At 46.6% G+C, this 25,952-nt stretch overlaps 1 protein-coding gene across 3 annotated transcripts in view; it reads right to left on the bottom strand.

Moving 5' to 3' along the window:
* TSHZ2 (teashirt zinc finger homeobox 2) overlaps positions 1-25,952 on the bottom strand; it is a 466,624-nt gene that overhangs the window by 69,925 nt on the left and 370,747 nt on the right. The gene's annotated exons all lie outside the window — the stretch shown is intronic.

Raw genomic sequence — 25,952 nt, 5'->3', positions numbered from 1 at the left:
GCTCTCATGGCCCTTTCCTCAGGCAGTAGGGAGATTATCACAGAGGAGTTGGTCGTTAAGTCACTTTATAGCAAAAAGTACATAGAACAAACTTACCCTTGGGAAATTAATTTGTCTTAAATATAGTATGAGTGGTTTTGTTGAGTCAGCTCTGTTTAGTCACTTTTTATAACCACTAATGTTTAAGAAGTATTGAGTTACACTGAAGGAAGGAATACTAGGAAACTCTATATGCAATGTCTGGGCCTTCAAACATTTGTATATTTAGAAAATCTCTGAACACAGGTGGGGAACAGTATGTCCCTACTTGCCTGCAGAGTTTACTTCATTTTGTTTTAACACTGAACCTCCATAATTTTAGTATCACTGACTAATTTAACCATTGAAAGAATTAAACTAGATAATATATGTGAAGATTACCTAAACATAGATCCAGGCACAAAGGTGCACACTGAGGCTGTCTGAATTTAAATCTAAATCTAAGGTTCCTTTTTTCCCTCCTTCCAGTTTTATGGAGATATAATGACATATTCACACTGTGTAAGTTGGGGCTTCTCTGGTGGCTCAGTGGTAAAGAATCTGCCTAACCACGCAGGAGATACAAGAGATGTAGGTTTGACCCCTGGGTCAGAAAGATCCCCTGGAGAAAGGAATGGCAACCTACTCCAGTATTCTTACCTGGAGAATCCCATGGACAGAGTAGCCTGGTGGGCTACAGTGCATGGGGTCACAAAGAGTTAGACACGACTGAGTGACTAGACAACCACAACTGCATACGTTGAAGGCGGGCAGCACCTTGGTTTGACTCACACACACGATTATCACAGTAAGTTTAGTGAACATCCATCACCTCATGTAGATACAAAATTAAAGAAAAGAAAAACTGTTTTTTTGTTTTTTTTTTCCTACACTGTTCTTTGAAAGTTCTGGAGAAGAGCAGGGTCATTTGCTGTGTGTATTTCTAAACCAGCATTTTTTTTGTGTGTGGCCACAGTTGTTGGGCTCATGACCCATTTTTCTCACAACCCTTTAAGTGCCTGTGTCATGACGGTAGATTTTGTTGTGTGTGTGTTTTGGTGAATGCCATTTCCCACTGGACTATGGGCAACTTCAAGACACAGGCCCTGCCGCATTTATTTTTGTCTCCTGAAAGTCTGCTGCAGAGCAAATGCCCAATAATTTGCATGTCAAATAAGGCATTGAAAAATATGAGTTTTAATTACCGTCTCCTGTGTCCTATTTCCAGTTTTAAAGTTCTTCTCCTACTGAACAGGAACACTGTAAGGTGTTGTATCTGATGGGATCTGTGTAGTGTGTTAAAAGCATGTACCTTCTTCTTCAACACATAGGACATGCCCACCAAGCAGTTGTGTGTTATTATCGAGTCTTTACAACGTTCTAGAAGTGGCAAGACGGCAACAGCGGCACTGCCCACAGGACTAAGAAGCGAGTCTTTTCACGTGGTTTGGTAGAGATGGGTTATCTGCATACTCTTAATTTTACCTTTTCACCTGCTCTTAGCTTTTCACTATCACTTTTGCCAAATCCACCGACACTGGCGAGGTGCAATAATGTTTTGAACAAGAGAGGCGCAGAGTCAGGCTGTTTTTTTCTTAAGTGGAGAATCTAGAATAAGAGGTCTGAACATCCCCCAAACCTGATTTAATTTACACCCGCAATGACTTTTGCCTTTACTGCAAAATGATCATGGTGTTTTCCATGATCACTGTTCTGTTCTAACAGGTATCTGAATCTGTACTTTAAGGATGTCCAAGGAAAGAAGTCCCAAACTAGAAACCATCTCTGAAGAATATCCCCACGCAGAATCAAGGGAAAGAGAACCAGATCTTAATGGGATTCTAAAGCCAGGACCCGGATGGTTAACTGAGACCCTGGGAAGGGGCCAACTTCCTGGGTCGTTTCTTCCAGGAAGGCAGTGTTCTTAGACAACAGCTTTCTGCATTGCATACAGGGGATGTGTGGGGTGTTTGTAACGGAAAGTGAGATCCTGTGGAGCTAGATATGCTGGACATTTGCATCGGGATCTTAATGAAAATGCAAGTGAACGTGGTCGTGCCTCACTTCTAAAGTCCCTCTCTGCTCAGGCGGGTGTGTGAAGTCAGAAGCCAGGAAGAAGGAGGTGACAGCCACGTTTCCCGACCTCTGAAATCCAGATGACATCAGAAAGGGTTATTTAATTCCAAGGTGCACCAGTGGGCTATTCACACAGAGGGAGGAAGAAAAGAATTTATATCCCTTTCATATATAAAAGGAAACAGATGTGATTTTCTTTACAAAAGAGCATTTCATTAAAAAAAGAAAAAAAAAAAAAAAAGGCAAGGCGAGGCAGAGTTAACATAGCCATTATTCCCCATCTCAGGAAAAGCAAATCCTGTTTGCCTGTCATTATGGAAGGCAGCAAAACCCTTTCATCCAGTGATTAGTTGTAAACATTCCGCCGCCTTCTGGGAGCAGGCCTCTGTTCCCCACCTCACACCGAAGCCATTTTCTTAGACTAATGTTTTATACACACAGCTCAGCTACAATGCAAACTCTCGGTACCCCAAAGGCAACGGGGCATTCGTTTATACTAAATCATAAGTGTCACCCTTGGCAACCTGCAGCAGTGAAACATTTATTCAGTCTTGCATTGCTGGCACTTAGAATTATTTCTTTCATGCCTGATAGCCAAATTACAATATGGCAGGTTTCCCTGGAGCTACGGGATCATTAGTGCCAGCTCACAACATACTTTCAACTGATATGGCGTTTCATGAACAGCTGCCAATCAAAAAATGGGATATGCAAATGCGGACGGAGCCTCGGCGCACGGTTTCTGTACCGTGAGCTCCTCACAGATTTCCTTAATGACTAGCAGTCATTCCGCTGAGTGGGAGAAGTGGAGAGAACACAGGAAAATTCCCCCAGGAAGCCGGTTGCAAGAGCCCGGAGTTTTCACATTTGATTTCCATATCTATCTCCTTCTCTCTCCCCTCTCCGCGCGTTTCTAAAGAGTGGGCCTGGAAATACGGGAGCAAGGCTTGTGTCAATGCGGCACCTTGTCACTGCACCCGAGTCTGAGCCCGGCTGAGGGTTCCGGGGAGGCCGGGCTCCGTAGGGGCCGCTGGGCCCGGGACGGACGGGGCGCGGGCGAGGCTGCCCCTGGGACGCGGGCGGCCGCGTGGGTCCCCTGGCGTGCTTCCGGCTTGCCTCGCCTGCTTGTCTGGACCCCTCTCCTGCTCTGCGCGCCAGCTCCCAGCCTCCGGAGCCTGCAGTTTCAGAAGCCCCGAGTCCTCCCTGCCTCAGGCAGAGACCGGGCGCTGTTCCTCCTCATTTCCCAGCACCCAGCCCAGCGCCCGAGGAGGAGGGAAATCACGCTGGTGGGATGCGTGAAGGACGCGCCCCTGGACCAGGTATCGCCTGGCTCTGGGGACCCCGGATAGAAGCTCCGGTTCCCCTGGCGCCCTTAGAGTCCTCCGTGGGGAGCGGGGACGAGGGCGCCGCTAAGGATGCGGCAGCCCGGCCACGGGGAGTGTCTGCAGCCCGGCCACGGGGAGTGTCGGCAGCCTCCCCACTGCGCAGCGCGGCGCCTCCTTCCCGGGCTGGGGCTGTGACCTGCTTTCCCCCAGGAAGAGCACGGCCCGTCCTCGGGGTGCCTCTCCACCGCACGTTAATTCGCTTTTTTCTGCTTGTGACGGTGAACCCATCTACGTAGCCAGGCTGGGTGTGCAATACTAGGTTCTGAGTTTTCCTTTCTTTCTTACTTTTGAGAAGCTGAACTCTCGGAAGTAGTAACGTGACATTCCAAAAAAATGAAAATCCCTTTTCAGAAAGAGTTATCTCCTTCCTGCCTGCTGTTTCCACATTATTCCTACTGCACATGGAATACTTTTCCTGGATAATGAGATCGGGGTTGATTCTTTTTATTTTTCAATATGAGCAAATATAATGTCATTTGGAGACTTTCCTGCTGGCTCAGCATTAAAAAAAAGAAAATCTGCCTACCAATGCAGGAGAGGTGGGTTCGATCCCTGGGTGGGGAAGATCCCCTGGAGAAGGAAATGGCAACCTACTCCAGTATTCTTGCCTGGAGAATCCCATGGACAGCGGAGCCTGGCGGGCTACAGTCCCTAGATACTAAAAAGAGTTGGACTCAGCTTAGTAAACAAACAACTGTAACAAATGCCATTTCACTGCAGTTTTATAATAACCTCTGTTTATGGTTAAAAAGTTGGTTTGAGGATGCTGAGCAAAGCAGAGGCGACCTGGCCCGTCACCGTGTCTGTGTTCTGCGCAGGGAGTGTTTGACTTACAGCCGGCTGAGACAGGCACCGTGCAATCGTTTTGCAATATTGAACACGAGCCCAGAGGGGTCAGGCTCCTTTGCTGAAGCCACACAGCTGGGAAGCGGTAAGGCTGGGACTGGTTGTCAGGACTGGAGATGGCAAAGTCAGCACACAGCTCACAGCCGCTACTCTGGCAGCGCTTCAGGGGTGTTAAAAAGTGAGGCTGCAAAGAAAGATGGTGTGTGGTGCTCTCTGACAGCCTAGAGGGGTGGGATGGGGAGGGAGCTTCAAGAGGGAGGGACATATACACGCCTGTGGCTGATTCATGGTGATGTATGGCGGAAACCAACACAGTATTGTCAAGCAATTATCCTTGAATTAAAAACAAATTGGAAAAAAAAAGAGAGAAAGGATATGGACAGTGTAACGCCCTCTCCATCAAAAAAATACAATTGTTAAAGATGCTATATTCTCCTCTTAGTTTGATTCGGATAAACACGGCCGCTGGTGGCTAGAAGCGGGCGGCTCTGTTCACGAATCCATCTGGGGCTTGCTTTCGCTTTCCTTCTTCCCCGGGGTTTCCAGCACGGATCAAGCCTCTCGCCAACTGTAATGAATGTCTTCCTCTCTCCCGCTTCCGTCCCTTCCTGCTATTTGTCTGTAAGCAAGAACCAACTCACAGCTCCCAACAGTGAGCCCCTGACATAAATTTCCCTGTATTTCTGGAAGGAAACCCTCCGTCTCACAGCTCCTCCGGGAACCTGGTTGACGCTCACACCTCCCCTTGGCCAAGGTCACAGGCGCTTTCCCAGGGGCACCGCGCTGACCGCTGCAGGCTTCCAACGCGGCGAAAAGGCTGAGCAGAGTCTTGGGTGGATTCCCACGTCATCCCGAGAGCGTTCTGGGAACGCTTCAAATTGCACATATCAGATCTGGCTTCTTCAGGAAGCCTAAGCTTTTTAGTTACCTCCTGAAATTATATTAAGGGAACAGCTAATCATTTATCATGGTAAACTTCCAGAACTGAAATAACCAGCAAGCTTAAATAAATGAGGTATTTAGGAGGAAATGGGAATAGTGCTTGTTTTTTTTTTGTAAGGAACAGTCAGGCAGTTATAAAATAAAATCATGTAGATTCATCCGGCTCCACTGGACTAGGGCACATAGCAGCATTAGGGCTGTACTCAGGTTGATTGCAAACTGTAAGTGACACCATGCCCGGCATCCGGGTAGTCTTTCTGGTACGAAGCATTTACACAGACAGTCTTTCGAGAGCCCGGTAAAGTAGGGATTGTTCTTGTTTCAGTTGCTAAGTCCTGTCTGACTCTTTGCAGCCCTGTGGACTGTCTGTAGCCCTCCAGGCTCCTCTGTCCATGGGGATTCTCCAGGCGAGAATACTGGAGTGGGTTGCCATGCCCTCCTCCAGGGGATCGTCCGGACCGAGGGATGAAACTTGCATCTCTTGCGTCTGCTGCCCTGGCTTAGGTGGTGGGATGACATTGGGATGACTCTTTGATCTGTTTCGCCTTTTTCTCCGGTTCCTTTAACCCCATGACTGTTTCCTTTTGTTTGGAAGGTGGTTACAGAGAAGCCGAAGGGGCCTGGCATAAACAGTTGATTTGGTGAAAGACTTTCTCAGCTGATCTTTATCTTCAGTCATCCCCAACCTCGGCGTTAGAGGGGAACATAAGAGTCTGCATAGGATGGGCTTGAAATACAATCAGAATTGATGAAACCAGCATAGTCATCACTCTTTTATTACAAACATCTCCTCCTTCCTTGGGACGGAGAGGATTTCCTAATAAAACTAATATAATAATAATAATAGTCATTATTATTAAAAAATAGAAATGCATACAACTGGCACTCTCTGGAGGCTTCACATAAATAATCTCTTTAAAATCTCCAAAAAAGAGGTTACCTGCTTGCTCAGTTAAATGTTAGCAATGAAGGTTATTTTTCAATTAAACCAATCAATTGATAATTAATCTGGATTGATCTAAGCTTGAAAAGTGAATTCTGCATACCCACCCTCTCTGCCTATTAATATTTTCATTATATTTTATTAAATGAAGGATGTGGACTTCTCTTTTGCCTTGTCTGTTATTAATAGAAACAGTCTAAGCTCTGTATAGACTAGGGCTTCACAACTCTCAACAATCTGGGAAAAAACTTTCTTGAATTTTACCATGTCTGAGAACTATCCCTGTGTTCAATTGTTTCCTTAAAATTCCTTTCAGAAAAATTAACATACCTTTAAGAAGCTTCACCTTGTTCTAAGGAACAGTTCATAATATCATGGGGGCATGAGATGTGTTTTTATTTATGGAGCTAGGGGTAAAGAACCCGCCTGCCAATGCAGGAGACGTAGGAGACAGGTTGGATCCCTGGGTCGGGAAGATCCCCTGGAGGAGGAAATGACAACCCACTCCAGTATTCTTGCCTGGAGAATCCCATGGACAGAGGAGCCTGGGGGGCTACAGTCTGTAGGGTCGCAGAGTCGGTCACATGCACATATAAGATAGTACGTAACTTCTAAAGAAAGTTTCCCACTGTCCACATGTTACCTAAAATCACCTCTACTGAAAATAGCAGGAAGAGGCCTGCATGTTTGGAAACACTGGTATAGAAGAATTTACTAGGTTTTAGATAAACCTTTCATAGCATACACACACACACAGACACACACACACACACAGACACACACACAGACACACACACACACACACGATCAGCCTTCAAGTTTGCCTTTCCTTGAAGCTGGTGACATTGACGTTGAAATGACCTGAATTACTTTCACTGGGTAAACAGACACAGATTATAGTGGCTATTTTTGGGAACTAGTTTCTCAAGACTAGTTTTGAACAGGCCAAAACTTTTTGCTACATGTTCGCTTTCCAAGGCCTTTTTCCATGGTTCGCTACATGTTTGACACCTCAGTGATTTTTCCACTTTGGCATATGATCTTACATGAGGGAAATCTATGGCACGATCATAAAGCTTCTGGAAGGAAGAGGCTTTTAATCACAGATGTCTTTGATGATTATTAACCAGAAAGCCCCTTGGAAGAAAGCCATCTTCCCCCATAGACTCTTGGGGTTGTTTTGACTTTTCCCCCATGGTGTCAAAGGTGTCCCTTAGAAACTTTCCCATTTCATTTAATTGCTGTTTGATTCCTAAAACATTGCTTCAATTAGACAGACTGATTTATGGCACCCTTGGACTTCTCTTGGCAAAGGCATCCCAAGAGACTGTCCACTGGTAATTGACTGATTTTAAACTGGCTCATCTCTTCCGCTCCGTGAACTTCTGACTGCTGAGGAGCCTCTGAAATTCTATATCCTTGAGTCTGTGTCACATTACTTTCCATGACTCAAAATTAACCTAATAATTTGAACGACAACTTTATTAATTTGCTTGCTCACTCTGTGTATTGATGGCCTTTTATGTAGCAAGAACTGTGTTAGGTAAAAGAGATGAAAAAGGCAAAACAGACATTAAGCAAAAAAAAAAAAAAGAATTCTGTGGTACCTGTCTTCACCAGGTGGTTATTCTGGTGTTTGAGTAAGCAAGGTAGGATAGGAAATATCGAATTCAGTGTTTCCCAAAAAAGAATACTTTTTCACAATTTTTCCATATTTTGATCCTCTCTAAATTATTTTTCTTTAGCAACTTTATATCAACTCACTTAAAAAATGCAATTAGAATATTTAGCTTGTCCTAAGCAGCATCTGTGAAGTAACAGCTTCCGTGTGGCAGTTACATTTTTGTATATTTTAAAATACATATTAAATTTTATAATGAATAAATGGACAGTTCAAATAAAAGAGTTCATTAATCTTATTACCTCAGGTATTTTCAGTTATTACCAGAGGTGTACGATTGACATTTTGGGAAGCGCTGAGTTAATTTTCAGATGCATTAATTGAACTCCTGTCGTGAGAAAACCGCAATCTGGGGTTTCACTTTTGCTCTGGGGGTTCAGCTCCTGCTGCTGCTTGGGTGCTCAGTCGTGTCCGACTTTGCGACCCCGTGAACTCTAATCCACCAGGCTCCTCTGTCCACGGGCTTTCCCAGGCAAGGACACTGGAGTGGGTTGCCATTTCCTCCTCCAGGACATCTTTCTGACCCAGGGATCGAACCTAGGCCTCCCACATTGCAGGCAGATTCTTTACCAGCTGAGCCAACAGGGAAGCCCGGGAATGCTCAGAGTCTACGTTAAAACAGGAGCAAGCCTGGGGGGACTTAAGAGTGCAAATTCAGCACGGATTGGAAGAGATGTTTTTCCTTCTGGCTTCCTGCTTCAGGCTTGGGAGACTGAAACTTTCCTTGGCTTGTATTTTATCTTAGTTCTCTGCATTGTGCCATATGATTTTAACCCTTTAATCACCTCGCAGAAGCTAGCTTTCCTTTCATCTTAGGATATTCTGTCTTCACTTCTCCTTGTATGTCAGTGAGGCTGTCATATAACCCACAAGTGGGCAAACTATGGCCAACAGCCTGGTTTTGTAAATAAAGTTTTACCAACACACAAGCACACTCACTTGTTTACGTGTCACCTGTGGCTGTAACAGCAGAGTTGAGTAGTGGGAACGGAGGCTGTGAGATCTGTAAAGCCTAAAACATTTACTATCTACCCTCAGCTCTACAAGGAAGAGCTGAGAGAGCTCTGATTTGTCTGGGACCTTCTAGGAGGATGAGAGAGCTGTTTGGGAGGGGAGGATGTAAGTCTTTCCTAAATGCTACCTTCTGCAAAAAGAGGGCAAAATCACTGCAGGAGACACTCAGGGCAAAAAAATCTTTTTTTTTTTTTTTTTCCTGTTTAGATATTTGTATTATACTTGCAGTGAATCTATAAATCAAATAAAAAAAATCTAGAGCTGGGGTTTCATTCACAGGTTTGTTCCTTCTTTACACTGTCACGTGAGGTGTTTTCCTCATGTAAAGAGAGCAAGGTAATGCTCTCGAAAGGGATTAGAAAATGTTGTACCGTGAGAACCAAACCCTGACTTCCACAAGCCTTGGTCAAAATATGTACTTGTGAACTAGACTTGCAATGACGCCTTGCCTGATTTCATAGGGCCATGTGTGTCTTGTCAATCAAGTCTATCCTGATAAGATGGAGCAAACTACCCTGCAGCATCTTTGGAAGAGTAAAGATGGTCACACACTTCTTTGCTACTCTTCCCATCAAAAAGAGTCTGTTTCCACTGTTTTTGAATCTGCTCTAGGCCTGTGACTCACTTTGACCCACAGAAGGCAACAGAAGTGACTTCCAAGCTAGGTCATAAAAAGCTTTCCAACTTCTGCAGGTCTAATGGAAAGTCAGTATCAAGTAAGAAGCCTGATACACGTCCACGGTGTGAGGAAGGTAAAGCAGCCATGTGGGGCGGCTGAGGAGGGAGGAAGAGAGAAAGGGAGGGAGTGAGACCTAGCTAGCTCCCGGTTGGGCCAACCATCCCAGGACAGTTGATCCCCCGAGCACCCATTAGCCATAGCGATTTTCTTTCTCATCTTTATTTTTTTTCTTTTGGCCATACGGTGCAGCTTCAAGGATCTTAGTTCCCTCACCAGGGATGGGACTGACGCCCCGGCAGTGGAAGCACAGTGTCCTCACCACTGGACTGCCAGGGAGGTCCTATTCCCAATCTTTAAACATATCCATGCTTCATGCCCGGAAGCTCAGTCATACTGACGCCCTTCCCCACTGGGCTGACTTCTCCCCTCCCTACTGCCTTTTCCAGGAGACTCTTCTCTGACTCCCAAGACTAGGGAGTAAAGACTCTTCCAACACTTTGTGCTTTCAGAATAACACCAGACTCGTACATTTAACTGATGAACACCTTCTCCCTTGCTGGATGGTGAGACCCACGCCTGTGAGGGTTCTGCTTTTGCTGCGGTGTCATGTCAGTATTTGGCATAAGAGGCGCCCGATAAGTGAAAGAATAAATGAACAAATGAAGGCAGAGGGGCAACACGGGTTCACACTCGGTCCCACAGTTTATGTCTTAGATGGAGGGAAGAGGCGGAAAGATTCAGAGCTTCTCAGATCCGTTAGTAATTAGGAGATGGCTTGCATTGAGACAGGTCCTGCGGCCGGGGCAGAAAACATGATTTCAGTGAAAGGGACTCTCACACTGTCCTCATGGGGACAGGGGACAGTCGGCAGTTGGCTAATATCTTATCTCACGGTCTTGATGCCACGAGGATGGAGAGATGGAAAAGGCAGTTCTGTGGCTCCACTGCGAGTTTCCAGCAACAGCTTCCTATGCTCTGTGTCTTACTTCTCTTCCTTAGTAGGTTCAAGAGACAGAAATGCTACGATGACTAATGGGAGGTTATAGAAAGATTTATTGGACGATTATCAATGTTTTTCCTCACTCAGCTCTCCTTTAGTAAGTCATTATTTCATTTGGGGAATAAGTACCGCTCATACCACCCCTCGGATTCTGTCATTTCATCTCTGAGCTTTACGCTAGTTTGTCGCCTTGATTTGTAGACGTAGGTAGACTGTGGATCGGAACAATTTCTCACTAACTGAATTTGAGTTTTATTCTCCTGTCATTTTCTTATGCATGAAGGTAAGGTACGGAATGATTCTCTGCTTTTCAAACTGTGACCATTTGTGGGTCACCTTCATAGTGTTTTTGCTGTATTCCAGAACTCATTTTATTATTATTCTCTTAATACTTAAAAGACTGACCAGTTTTTAAAACGTTGGTATCAACCTTACGTTGTAATTCTTGCAATCATGGGTTTTATTGGTTCATGTATGTATGTGTGTGTATGTGCATGCATGCACATGTGTGCGTGTACCTATACAACTATCAGTGAAATAAGTGCCCCTAAATTATAGTTAAAAACATGCCCATCAAAGCAATATTTTCATGAATTATGACTTGGGCTAAAGCTATGTTAAAAAGTAGGAGTTCTATTTCAACTTAAAATAATCCATGAAATTAAAAGACACTTGCTCCTTGGAAGGAAAACTATGACAAACCTAGACAGCATACGAAAAATCAGAGACATCCATCACATTGCTGACAAAAGTCTATATCGTCAAAGCTGTGGTTTTTCCAGTAGTCATGCACGGATCTAAGAGTTGGACAGTAGAGAAGGGTGAGCACTGGAGAAATGATGCTTTCAGATTGTGGTGCTGGAGAAGACTCTTGGGAATCCTTTGGACAGCAAGGAGATCAAACCAGTCAATCCTAAAGGCAATCAACCCTGAATGTTCATTGGAAGGACTGATGCTGAAACTGAAAGTCCATTACTTTGGCCACCTGATTCAACAAGCCGACTCAATGGAAAAGACCCTGATGCTGGGGAAGATTGAAGGCAAAAGAAGAGGGTGGCAGAGGATGAGATGGGTTAGATAGCATCGCCGACTCAATGGACGTGAATTTGAGCAAACTTCGGGAGAGCGTGAAGGACTGGGGACTCTGGTGTGCTGCAGTCCATTGGGTTGCAAAGAGACGCAACTTAGCAAAGAGCAACAGCACTAGTTTGTGTGGTATATACGCAGTTTGGAAAACAGTTATAAAACCCAAGGTGATCTATTCCTTTTAATAGGAAGCCAGTTTGAAATTGCTGCTGTGAAGGTAACTGCTGGCCCAGGAAGACTGCTAACTTACATTTCACCTGAACCCCACCCAGATCCTGGTTCCAGGAGCCTGATGCTGCGATCTGTGGCTCTGACTTTATGAAAACCTCACTCAGAATCTTAGAGACATCCTCAAGTCCTTGCTTTCTTTAGGATTCCACTATCAGCAGAACCATTAGCGAGGCCTGTGGATTCAACTGAAAATGTGTCCTGAATTTCCCACTATCTCTCATGACCTCCACCCAGCTCTAAGTCCTCATCGTCTCTCCTGGAGTTGACGGCATCACCCTCCTAACTGGGCTCATTCCCTCTCCTCGGAAAGCGTAAGAAGAAAGCCATTTCTAGGCCGTTATGTACTGGATGCAGATAAACCCTCATTAGGGAAATAAGAAGAAAGACAATTTGAATATCTAAAACACTTGGAACACAAATGATGGAAGAAAAAAGACCGGAATTATTGGGTTGGCCTCATAATAACATCTCAGGTCAAAATCAGAGAGTCTTTTTTAAAATTTCACTGAACGTATTTTCTTCATAATTTGTCATTCCTCTTGGACATAGCATACAGGGTGATTTTAAATTGATATGATATAAGAATAAATACCAAAGCAGTCAAAGAAGTCAGCAAATGCTCGGAATTATAGAAAACCAAAGAAATGGGCTCTAATTGCATCATTATCTAATCTCCGTACTTTTGAATACCAATGCTAAGAATGGACTCACTCATCTTATGTCATTTTCTTTTCTTGAGAACTTTTCCATTTTCCCCCAAGAACAAGACATCCATATTTTAGGGCTTGCTGTGTTTTGTCGTGCAAAACAGTGAAAGGACTCATCAGAAACACGATGGAAAGGAAACTCACACAGATCTGGAGTTAGAAAAGGTCATAAAGGACTATGATTGGGAAAGACCTGGAACACTTTTCTTCCAGGTTCTTTATTCACTGGGACAAAGAAAGTGAAAAAGTGGTTTGGTTTTCTTCCCCTGAACACTCTATTTCAGGATTTCTATAGGTAGTTTTTCAGAAGGGTCTACGGGAGCTTGAAGTCTACAAGTCAGGAGCTATCAAGTTTAAAAATGGCAGAGGAAACAAGGCCCTTTTTTCTCTTGAAATATTTTACCACTAATGGCATTTTCAAGTTGACACTGGATTTTAAATTGGTGTAGATGTTTGGAAGTTGATACAAGCGTCTTGAGGAAGTACCTGGGTAGAAATTTTAACAATGATTCTCAAAAAAAGCCAGGAAAGTTTTATTCACAGAGTCAGGCAGTTGGATAGAATTGGTGATAGAATCTGTATCAGGCTGAGTAGAGTTGCTGTCAAATTCAAGAGGATTGGATGAGAGTGGATGTCCTTAAGAGAAGCGGAGAAAACATAGGCACCCACCCAGCAGAAGGAGGAGATGCCGAGGGATGCAGTTACAAGCCAAGCGACCCCCAAGGTAGATGGGAACCCCCCGAAAGCGAGGAAGAGGCAAGGAAGCTTCCTCCTCTAGAACCTGCCAGGGGAGCGTGCCCTGCTGACACCTTGACTTCAGACTTTTAGCTTCCGGAACTGTGAAAGAATACATTTCTGTGGTTCTGCCACCCAGCATGTGATACTTTGTACGGCAGCTCTGAAATCTGAAAAATCACGCAACACAGTTCAGAGAACTGAGTGTGCCTGACTTGATCTGGGTCTCAGGGCCAGGAGAAGACACTAGAAATCTACAACAAGTCTCTTCAACTTATGTTCACTTCTTGGAGAGACAGACAGCCTCAACTTGGCAGAGCTGAATTTTCTTTTGATTGGAGGATAATTGCCTTACAATGCTGTATTGGTTTCTGCTGCACAACAATGTGGACCAGTTATATGTATACATAGACATATACCCGTGTACACTGTATGTATAGACACGCATATAACCGTGTACACCATGTGCACACACATACATGCAACCATGTACACCACACATATACACATACATATAACCGTGCATGCCATATGTATACACATACATGCAACCATGTATACCATACATATACACATACATAAAACCGTGTATACCGTATGTATACACATACATGTGACCGTGTATACCATACATATACACATACATATAACCGTGCATACCATATGTATACACATACATGTGACCGTGTATACCATACATATACACACACATATAACTGTGCATACCATACGTATACACATACATGCAACCATGTACACCACACATATACACATACATATAACCGTGCATGCCATATGTATACACATACATGCGACCATGTATACCATACATATACACATACATATAACTGTGTATGCCATATGTATACACATACATGTGACCGTGTATACCATACATATACACACACATATAACTGTGCATACCATATGTATACACATACATGCAACCATGTACACCATACATATACACACACATATAACTGTGCATACCATATGTATACACATACATGCAACCATGTACACCACACATATACACATACATATAACCGTGCATACCATACGTATACACATACATGTGACCGTGTATACCATACATATACACATACATATAACCGTGCATACCACATGTATACACATACATGCAGCCATGTATACCATACATATACACATACATATAACCGTGCATATAATATGTATACACATACATGTGACCGTGTATACCATATATATACACACATATAACCGTGCATACCACATGTATACACATACATGCAACCATGTACACCATACATATACACACATATAACCGTGCATGCCATATGTATACACATACATGTGACTGTGTATACCATACATATACACATACATATAACTGTGCATACCATATGTATACACATACATGCAACCATCTATACCATACATATACACATACATATAACTGTGTATACCATATGTATACATATAACCATGTATACCGTATGCATACATATACATATGACTGTGTATACCATATGTATACATATAACCGTGTATACCATGTGTATACATATGACCGTGTATACCACATGCATACACATGCCCGTGTATACCATATGTATACATATAACTGTGTAAACCATATATATATACATATAACCGTGTATACCATATGCACACATATCCACATGTCCCCTCCCTCTGGGGCCTCCCTCCCAGGCCCCCGCGATCCCGCCTCTGGGTCATCACGGCGCCGAGTGGAGCTCCCCACCCGCCGCCCGCTGCGCACGCGGGGTGCACGCCTGTCGCCTTCTCTCGGCCCGCCCCACCCCTGCTTCCCCTGCTGTGCCCCCAGGTCTGATCTCTGTCTGAGTCTCTGTTGCCGCCTTGCACGTAGGTCCATCAGTACTGTTTGTCTAGCTCGCATATATACGTACAGAAGCAGGTTTGAATCCTATTACAGTTCTCAGATTTCTAGCTCAGAATCTCCATTTTAAGAATTCATAATAGAGCCATGTTCATCTGTTCGATTGCGTCCCCCCTGAGGTTGCGTTCGAGCCCTGACGGGCGGGACCTGGGACTGTGCCCTTGCTTGGAAGTGGGGCCCGTGCAGCTGTCATCAGGTTCCCAAGAGGTCCTCCTGGGTCAGGGTGGGCGACACTCATGCCTGGCGGCCTTGATGAGGAGACCCCGAAACACAGAGGAGAAGGCCACGTTAGGGAGCAGGCCGAGGTTGGCGTACTGCAGCTGGACAGTCCCCCCCAGGGCCGGGAGCTGGAGGAGGCCGGGCCGCCCTGCCCGGGAGCCCCCGGAGGAGCGGGGCCATGTGCGCACCGTGAGCCCGCACCTCTGGGCCTCCAAGACCTGAGAGGGTGCGTTCTGCGCATCAAGCCACCCGGTGGGCGGTAATCTATCACAGGGCCCTAGGGCCCGAGAGGCTGCGCAGCAGCCAGCCCCGTCTCTCATGGGCGTTTTGTGGACGTGCATTGTGTGTGTGTGTGCATTTTTAAATGTTTATTGTGTGGGTCTCAGCTGCAGCACGTTTGCTCGGAAGTTGCAGCGCATGGGCTGAGCTGCTTCTCCACACATGGGATCTTCGTTCCCTAACCAGGAATCGAGCCCACGATCCCTGCATCGCAAGGCAGACTCTTAACTACTGGACTGCCAGGGAAGTGCCTTGGTTTTATTTTTAATTGAAATAGTTGCTAATATTTACAAACAGGGAGATTTCACATAAAACCCTGATTTCTGTGTTGTCTTGAAACATCCAGGGAGGTGAGAGTAACCCCGGGATTGCCCCCTACGTGCTGACCTCGGGGCTCCACAGAGCTGGCCCCTTGTAAACACCCGTGTGGTCCAGCGCGGAGTCCCGTTACTCCCCGGGGCCGGGTCCGCTTGGCTGGTTTACCCACCTGCCCGCTTTCTCTGTTCTTTGTGTCTTTATTGACTCAGGATTCTTCTAAACACTCCTCGTTTTAGGGAGTAGAAACGTGAAGCCCAGAAATAGCACCCCCGCCGCGTGCCCACCGCGAGTCTGACGGCGGGCTCCAGGTCCAGGCACCCGCCCGGGCGCTCCCACCTCCAGAATGCCACAAGATGTTCCCGGAGCAGGCGGCGCAGACTTCTAGATTTCACAGACCAGCTTCCAAAAATTTCAAGGAATCGACAAAGAGTTTCCCACATTTTATTTTGCCAAGAATGTTTAAAGAAAAAAACAACACTGCCATACCATCTTTTCCTTTTACAAAAGGTGATTTTATCACCAACAAAGCAGGAAACACACAAGCTCAGAGTGAAACCTCACCCATGTCCGCCGCTCCTGGGTGTCCCTCGAATCTCACCTCCTTCCCTCCTCATCTCCCGCCCCTGCCGCCCCCCACCCCGGCTTCCTGCTGTTCTCTGAAGGCACGAGGCCATCGCTGCCTCAGAGTCTGTACGTCCACTGTTCCTTATCTCCGCTACACCTCTCCCCGAGGTCTTCAAGACTCACTTCCTCAAATCACGGGGGTCTCGACTAGAATGTCTCTTAGGGTCCATCCTCACTTGGCAACATTCTCTGGGCTCCTTTGGATTCTCTGGGCTCCTTTGGATTCTCACTCCTACCACGTTGTCCATATATATTTATTTACTGTTTACTTGTTCACACTCTGATGAGGACTACACAGGAAAAAAGATTCTGTCTTCTGCGATGCCCAGAAGAGTGCCTGGCACAAGAAGATGCCTAATCAATTGTATTGAACTGGATCAAGTAAAGTATACTACACTATACTGACTAAATTTCACTTACTGTAAAGCCTCCAGCATCACCTTTATTTCTGCTCATGTTGCTCGGGACAGGTGAGAATGCTTATCTTATATTGTGGCCTGTCCGTTTGTGGTTTGACTCTTGAACCACACTGTTGGGGGTAGGGTTCCCCTGGGATTTGAACCCCTGCTGGGATTTTGGTTTGGGATAGCAGCAGTCATTTTGTGGAAAGATCCGGTAGCTTTTGACTGCTCACCCTCCCCTAAAAGAAGCCTGTGTGTGCGGACTCAGTCGCTCAGTCGTGTCTGACTCTCTGCGACCCCATGGACTGTAGACCCCCAGGCTCCTCCGTCCATGGGATTCTCCAGGCAGGAATACTGGAGCGGGTTGCTATTTCCTCCTCCAGGGGATCTTCCCCATCCAAGGATCGAACCCCCATCTCTGGCATCTTCTGCAGTGGCAGGCAGATTCTTTACCACTGCACAACCTGCGAAGCCCCAAAGAACCCTACATCCAATCAAAAGCTATGTGAGTGAAAAAACTCTCACCAAAAACCCACCAGACAGTAATCCTTTGGGGGGGCTTCTACCAGCTTCTGTAATGACCTTCTGTCCCAGGACAGGCAGGAAATAATGCATGAGTCCAAACACATGCATCACATGTAAAGTGCGCAAAATTTACACTGCGTCTGTGTTCATCACTTTTAATATCTGAAGTTCATGAAACTATAACAATAAATAGATCTGTCTTTGGTTTTCATTTCTAGTCATCAGCTTGTCAGAGAAAAAAGAAGAGAGGAAAACTGTAGCTCTTTTCTCGGGAGTGCTCACAGTCTCAGCGTTGTCACAGAAACGTACAGAGAGGCGGGCTAACTTGGATTAGTTAGAGGAAAGCACTTGCAGAAGGAGCCCAATTCTGAGCGGGTTGGCGTTTGAAAAGCAAGGCACTCTCAAGTGCTAGTTAAGGGTACGGGCTGTGGAATCAGATAGAGTTTGGATCCTGGTGTTGACACTTAAAGCTCTAAGTTCCTGACCCAGCCCTGCTGCCGGGGCCCTTCATCTGCAAAGCCGAGATGACACTCACGGCACGTCACGGAAGCCTTGCCGGGCCTGAGTGAAATTACGTATGCAAGTTGCCTGACTGAGAGTTAGAATTGAATACTGACACCTAAGGTTATTTTTGATGGCTCAGTGGTAAAGAATCTGCCTGCCAATGCAAGAGATGTGGGTTCATTCCATGGGTTGGGAAGATCCCCTGGAGGAGGAAATGGCAACCAACCCCTGTATCCTTGCCTGGGAAATCCCATGGACAGAGGAGCCTGGCGGGCTACCATCCATGGGGTCACAAAGAGTAGGATAAGAGTTAGTGACCAAACGACAGCAACAGTGAGGTTATTATTGTTTGAAAAGACATGTGGTTCTGTTACTTTCAAGGATGTGCCATTCTGGATGGGAGGGGGGTTTGGGAGAGAAGGGATACCTGTATATGGATGGCTGAGTTCCTCTGCCGTCTTCCTGAAACTATCATGATGCTGTTAATTGGTCATACTTTAGTATAAAATAAAAAGTTGTCACTGAGCACCAGCTTTGGGTGCCACGCGACGGGATGGGGGAAGGGAGGTGGGAGGGAGGTTTGGGACGGAGGGGACACAGGTATGCCTGTGACGGATTCACACTGATGGACGGCAGAAACCATCACAATACTGTAATTATTCTCCAGTGAAAATAAATAAATTTTTTAAAGAGAGAGGAAAAGTTTAGAATGAAAATAGTAGTGTCAAAGTTAAAAAAACAACGTGCTATAACATAAGCTGCTGACAAAGCGGGGACAGAGCAGAGCACAGTCCGGGCTGCCAGCTTCATCTTCATAACGACAGCAGCTACGCCTGATGCCGAGAGCTGACTCGCTGGGAAAGACCCCGACGCTGGGAAAGACGGAGGGCAAGAGGAGAAGGGGACGACAGAGGATGCGATGGTTGGGTGGCATCACCGACTTAAAGGACACGAGTTTGAGCACGCTCCGGGAGTTGGTGAAGGACAGGGAAGCCTGGCGTGCTGCAGCCCGCGGGGTCGCGAGGAGTCGGACATGATGTGGTGACGGAACAGCATCACCCTGCCAGGTCCTTCCTGTCTGCTAAGCCCTTGACATGGCCTCTCATTTCACAGTAACAGCCGCTCAACGAGGGCAAGCCTGTTGTGACCTGCACTGAGAAACCAGACTGGCGGAGGTTGAGCCGTTTTCCACAAAGGTAATTAGAGGTGAGGCTTGCGTTAGGTCCCAGGCAGTTGGAAATTTAGCACCAAAATGTTTATTATCATGTTTGGAATCAACCCATGTGCTTGCATGCAAAACATGGGCAAAACTCTTTTTAGAGGATTTATTTCCTTAAACTGGCTAAATGTTTTGCTTCTTAACTTTCCTGACAGATGGACAGACGTGCAGACAGACAGACAATAGCGCATCAACTCTACAGGAAAATCCTCAGGGAATGTGTGGGATGGTGTGATTGGCTAGAACTCAGGAACCTTGGCCTCTGCAGTAGACAGAAGACCCTCTGCCCTTTGTGACTTGCTCTAAGACAACCCTCTGGGAGAACGGCCCTGGGAACTGTCTTCTCCTCCCGTGAATTAGGAGTTCACATTCTCCTAATGCAGACACCTAGAAGTTTTTATTCCCTTTCCCTGTCTCTGCTCTATCAGAAGATGCGATTGCTAAGCCTTCCCTTCCTGTGAGAGAAATGGAGCAAAAGAATCTTCGAGATTTAGAGCCGAGAAAGAACAAAGAAGGAGGAAGGCTTTGGTGGTGGAGGCAACGGGGAGCCCTGCTCTTGGCAAAGCGACTGTCCTCAGAGTTGTCAGACTCGCACGGGATCCAGCTGATGGAGAAGACGTGGCTTCTAAGGGGTCCCTGCGCTCTGAGCTGGAGAGGCCTTTAGAGAAGAGAGACCGACTGGTGCTCGGAAGGAGTGAGATGGGGACGAGTGGCTTTGACGAGGCGTCCCAGCAGCGAGGCCATCGGTGGAGAGGTGGATGTCATGGAACTGGGCAGCCAGGGCCAGCAGGCAGGACGTACCGTCACCGTGGACCACCGCTTGTCACCACACCGCCCGTTTGTCAGAATGCAGCATCTAGGCGGTCACTCCCGGGCTGAAGGGGCATTCATCCATATCCCAAGACATCACTGTTTCTATTTGACTTACTCTACGCAGAAATCCCTGCTTGCAAAGCTGCGGACACTGGGAGACCTCCGAAACAGCTGGTGTGGTGGCCGGGTGAGGGGGTGGTGTAGAACCCCTGTGTGTGTGTGTGTGAGGATTACACACCAAACGAACCGGTCACAGACCTGCAACCTGGGTGAGCTGTTGGCAACACCCCAGTTACACGTGCATGCAGCACACTGGAGCCTACGGTTAAGTCAGCTGACCGCTTGGGAGAAGGCTCTAGAACCAGGAAACAGGACAGTCAGTTTGCCCAAGCATCACTCTTCATTACAAAAACACCCTTTATTCTCCGGCCTTGGCTTCTTCAGGAGCCAGAGGAATCCACAAATGTTCGAGGACAAAGATTTTCTGGAGTTGGGGCATCCTTGGTAATGGGCCAGATCCTCCCCTGGTTTCAGGGGCAGTCTGCACACTGGCATGGTTGTTCTTGGCGGCCTTGCCTCTCCGCTCACCAGGCCAACATCCTGCAGAGAGGCCGTTAGCACCTCCAGGCTTTACAAGGAGCACGTCGTCCCTAAAAGGCAAGGCCTTCCAGGCCACGGCAGGATGACGGAGGACTTGGCCATCGCTATAGCGAGAGTCATTAGGAGTAATCAGGCCTCTGCCCAGATAGCGGTTTGGATGAAAGCGGTTTGGTTGTAAAGCTCCTGCTGGAAGTTCTGCTGGAGTTGGCAGTTGTGCCCTGGAAATGTTAGTGCAGCTCTGCCAAGGAGGTGCCCCTCTGCCAAGCCTGGAGCCCAGGAGCAAAGATGGCTTTTCTATTTGGGGCTTTCCCACTGGGATCTCCAGCAACACGCCATCCTGAAGTGTTGGAGCCAAAAAAATAAAAACAGGCACAAACTTCCCTGTCAAACAGGGACACAGCAAGGCGACGCTTCCAAAGTTCTGGGTGTGTTGTGAAGAGAACCAGTGAGCGCAGATAATCCTAGTCTGGGATTCGTCTTCTCTCTGCCTTCCCCTCCCCTCCCCATCCTGCACGCAGGGCATGCCTACTCAGGGGAGGTTGGGCAGGATGTTCAAGACGGGCCACCTGCACAACTTTCCGGCTTTTGTTTTAAAAATAGTATGGAGAAGGTTTGAACATCCTAAAGTTGCCAGGAACTTTGCCCTGCTGGTGGGCAGCCCTCTATGGAGGTGAAACGTCCCTCAGTTTTCCTTGGAAAGTCAGACGATCTTGCAAGTCTGGGCTCTGCTGTCGGACTCGGCGATCTTTGCCGTGCTGAGCGCAAGTACCTCCTAGGGGTTGGACCCTCTGCAGCCTACACCGTGCTCGCTGCTGCTTTAGTGAGGAGGCAAATCCTGGACCTTAAGGCTGAGTGTCTTTGTGGTTCATCACTCTCATGTAAGGTCTTCTCTGACCTGCCTTTGAAAAAGTCCACGCTGTCACCTCTAGCCTCCCCTTCTTTCCCTGTCCTGTTTTACTTTTGTCTATTTTTTTCATTTAATGTAAGCCACTTGTTGACAGGTTTATTTATCATCACCCTCTCCTAAGGTGATAAGGGAGATGATTTCGTGAGTGTTGTGCACCGCTGGGTATCCAGTGCCTGGTCCAGAGCAGGTGCTCAATAAATATTGCTGAATGAAAGGATGGATGCTGTGAATCCATGTTTCTGTTCTAAGTGGGAAACAAAAGCTGTTTCCATCTGTGTGACTTTCCTGCACCTAGACGGCTCTGCTCACTCGTGTGGTGGGCCTTAACGCTGTGGATCTGACAGCAACTCCTGGAGGCCAGAGGCTGGCTTACAGGGCTGGGTTTTCAGTGCCGGGGAATGCAAACTGGTGCCGCTACTGCGGAGAACAATCCAGAGGGTCCGCAAAGCACTGAGAGTAGAACTGCTGCGTGACTCAGCAGCCCCTCTCCTGGGTGTCTGGCCCCAAACACAAAAACCCGACCTTGGAAGCCTGCACGCACTCCAGTCTTCAGAGCAGCATTATTTACAAAAGCCCAAGATGTGGACGTGGCCTAAGTGTCCAATGACAGATGAACGGATAAAGACTTGGTGTATACATATACCACGGAATATTATTCAGCCTTAAAAAAGAAGGAAAATCTGCCATTTGCAGCAACGTGGATGGACTTGGAGGGTATTACGCTAAGGAAAGTAAGTCAGATAGAGAAACTCAAATATGGCATGGTATCACTTATAAGTAGAATCTAAAAAAATACAATGAACTCGTGAACATACCACAAAAGAAACAGACCCAAACACAGAGAAGGAACAAGCGGTGACCGCTGAGGAGAGGGAGGCGGGGGGCAGGTTGGGGACGGGGATTAAGAGGTACAAGTATTGGGTGTAAATAAGCTAGGAGGGTCTATTGCACAAACAGGGAACATGGCCAGTATTTCATAGTAACTAAAAAAGAAGTATCACTTTTAAACATTGTGAATTTCCATTTTGTAACCTGTAACTTATATAACATTGTACACGGATTATACTACAAAGAAAAAAAGAAGAAAGACTGGCCCAGAATCAGGGGAGACCCGCAGTCCTGAGAGAGCCGCCCGAGGAGGGGCGATCGAGGCCCGCGGCCTCCCCTCGGCATCGCACGCTCGCAGACCCTGGAGCGGGGGCGCCCAGCGCTGGCACACGCAATCCCCCCTTTAGACAAGGGCGTTGGGACAGCCTGTGTGGCTTGAGGTTCCCCAGAAGACCCTGAGACAAAGACACGAGTTTACGTGTAGACGGGAGATGATCCCCAGAGGCCGCCGGGGGCATGAGTGGCCGGGAGCCAGCTCCGGATGCCTGATGGAGAGGGTCTCCATCACAGCAGCGGGCCTCCCGGGGTCTCACCGTCGGCTCGGCCCGCGCCGCTGGTCAGGGGGGAGGCCTGAGGCCCAGGGCGGCTGCTGGGGGCGGAGGGCAACTTTCTGTGGGGATAAGTGCTCTGGGGATGCCTCTGACATCAGCAGAGTCTGTTAAACACTCCTTTACAAACCTAAAATCCGTTATCTACAATCATGACTCTTTTTTTTTTTTAATTAAAATGTTTTATTTAAATTACAAGTTTTAGAATGAATATTGTTGAGGCAGAAATGTATGTTCTAGCTAGTATTTTTTTTAAATGTATCTATTTTAATCAGAGGCTAATTACTTGACAATATTGTGGTGGTTTTTGCCATTCCTCGACGCGAGTCGCCCACGGGTGCTCGTGTGTCCCCCGTCCTGACCCCCCTCCCGCCGCCCTCCCGAACCCTCCCTCTGGGTTATCCCAGAGCACCAGCTTTGACTGCCCTGCTTCATACACTGAGCTTGCACTGGTCATCTGCTTAAAATATGGTAATATACACGTTTCAGTGCTATTCTCTCAAACCATCCCACCCTCGCCTTCTCCCACAGAGTCCACAAGTCTGTTCTTTACATCTGTGTCTCGTTTGTTGCCTTGCATATAGGGTCATCATTACCATCTTTCTAAATTCCACATAGATGCATTAATATACTGTATTGGTGTTTCTCTTTCTGACTTACTTCACTCGGTATAACAGATTCCAGTTTCATCCACCTCATTAGAACTGACTCAAATGTGTTCTTTTTTTTTTTTTTACAGCTGAGTAATATTCCGTTGTGTATATGTACCACAACTTCCTTATCCATTCATCTACCGATGGACATCTAGATTACTTTCATGTCCGAGATACTGTCAACAGTGCTGCAGTGAACTACAATCATGATTCTTTAAAGGACAAATAAGAGGACACTGTTTATAATGAAATATGGTTGTCAACCTTGAGATACTCGGGCTTGACATGATAGAATACATGTAAAGCAGTCAGATGGCTGCCCTCATATGCAGGATCGAGCTCAACAGTTTCAAACACAGAACAAGACTTAGGTGTTACATCAAAGACTTGAACGCCGTTCACAATATTGCCCTTACAGTGAGATCTTCTGATACGTGGAGCCAGTCTTGGTTTGGTTAGAACAAGGTATAGATTTGCTGTTTTCCTCCAATTTGTATGATAGTAGTAGTGGTGTTAATCACTCAGTCATGTTTGACTCTTTGCGACTGCATGGACTGTGGGTATTCTCCAGGCAAGAATGGTGGAGTGGGTAGCCATTCCCTTCTCCAGGGGATCTTCCCGACTCAGGGATGGAACCTGGGTCTCCTGCATTGCAGGCAGGCTCTGTACTGTCTGAGCCACCAGAGAAGCCCAGAGGATAGTCACATTCTGGTAAAGTTCAGCGTTAAAACCATGTGAAGAGTGCTTCGTAACCTCTGCCCAGTGAACTTAGGGTCTAGGCTCAGAGAATTATCCAGGCTTCTCCACCTTTAGGAGTGTCTCATGGACATTCAGTCAGGTCCCCGGCAGTTCTGCATGGCACGCGGCTGTCTCGCTCATTGCGGGACATCTGGCACCTCTGGTCTCTGACCACTAAGGGCGAATGTCACCTCCAATTCTTTGTGACTGCTGACTCCCCGAGATAATCTCTGGAAATTTCCACTAGGGGCAGTATCTCACCCACTCATGAACTGTTGATTTAAAGAAAGGGTGGAGGAATTGCCCTGGTGGTCCAGGGGTTAAGAATCCCCCTTGCAATGCTGGGGATGGGTGTTCGATTCCTGGTTGAGGAGTTGAGATTCCATACGCCTCGGGGCGACTCAGTCCGTGTGCCACAACTGGAGAAAAGCTGATTGCCACAGCAAAGAGCCAACACAGCCAATAATAATAATAATTAAAAAAAATTTAAAGAAGTAAGTTGGGCAGAGAAGGAGAAATATCTTATCCCTTATAAGTGGAATCTAAAGAGAAATGATACAAATGAACTTACTTACAAAACAGAGAGACTCACAGACTTAGAGAACAAACATGGTTGCTCATACACACTGCTATGTTTGAAATAAATAACCAACAAGGACCTACTGTATAGCACGTGAAACTCTGCTCAAGGTCGTGTAGAAGCATGGATGGGAGGGGAATTGGGGGAGAATGGATACATGTATGTGTATGGCTGAGTCCCTTTGCTCTTCACCTGAAACTATCCCAATACTGTTCATCAGCTATACCCCAATACAAAATAAAAAGTTAAAAAAATAAAAATAAATAAAGGGTGGATGGAAAACTCCAAGAATGACTGAGACATGATTTCCCATTAACCGAGATCAATGGGAATCTGAAATGAAAAATCAGGTTGAGTTGCAGCAGAGTTTTGATTTTGTAGGTATCTCTGATTTTGTGGCCGGATTCCTACTCACTCTAGAAGCAAGCAGAATGCTGGAGAATCCTCAGCTTTATGGCCCTGTCACTGTTTCCTGGAGGAACTATCATTTATCATCAGGGCAATACCTGCCTATTATGTTGCAGGCCTGGGGAAGATGCTCAAAAATATCATTTCTCCTGAACGACAGTTTCCTGCAAGAGTGTCATTCTTTCCCAACCCAGCATCTAAATTCAAAGATCCTGGGCCAATGACAGAGGAGCTGGCTCATTGATGGGTGTGTGCATCAGTGCGGAAGAGTCTGACAGGTTGTGGGGCGTGTCCTCTGTTTATCAGTCCTTCAGTAGTGACATGCAGAAGGGGCCGGTGAGCACAGCCACTCGGGGCCAGTCCTGGGGGCTGGGCCGGAGGAGCTGCAGAGCCCGTGTGAGCACGTGGTGACTGCATTCTCAGCTTCACTGATGCAAAAGCAAAGCCTGAACCAGCCCTCAAGGCTGAGACAAAGGAGAGGC

This window comes from Muntiacus reevesi, chromosome 2 (assembly GCF_963930625.1).
Source record: "Muntiacus reevesi chromosome 2, mMunRee1.1, whole genome shotgun sequence".
NCBI lineage: Eukaryota > Metazoa > Chordata > Mammalia > Artiodactyla > Cervidae > Muntiacus > Muntiacus reevesi.
Note: the sequence above shows the minus strand (reverse complement) of the source record. Positions and strands in the feature narration are given on the sequence as shown.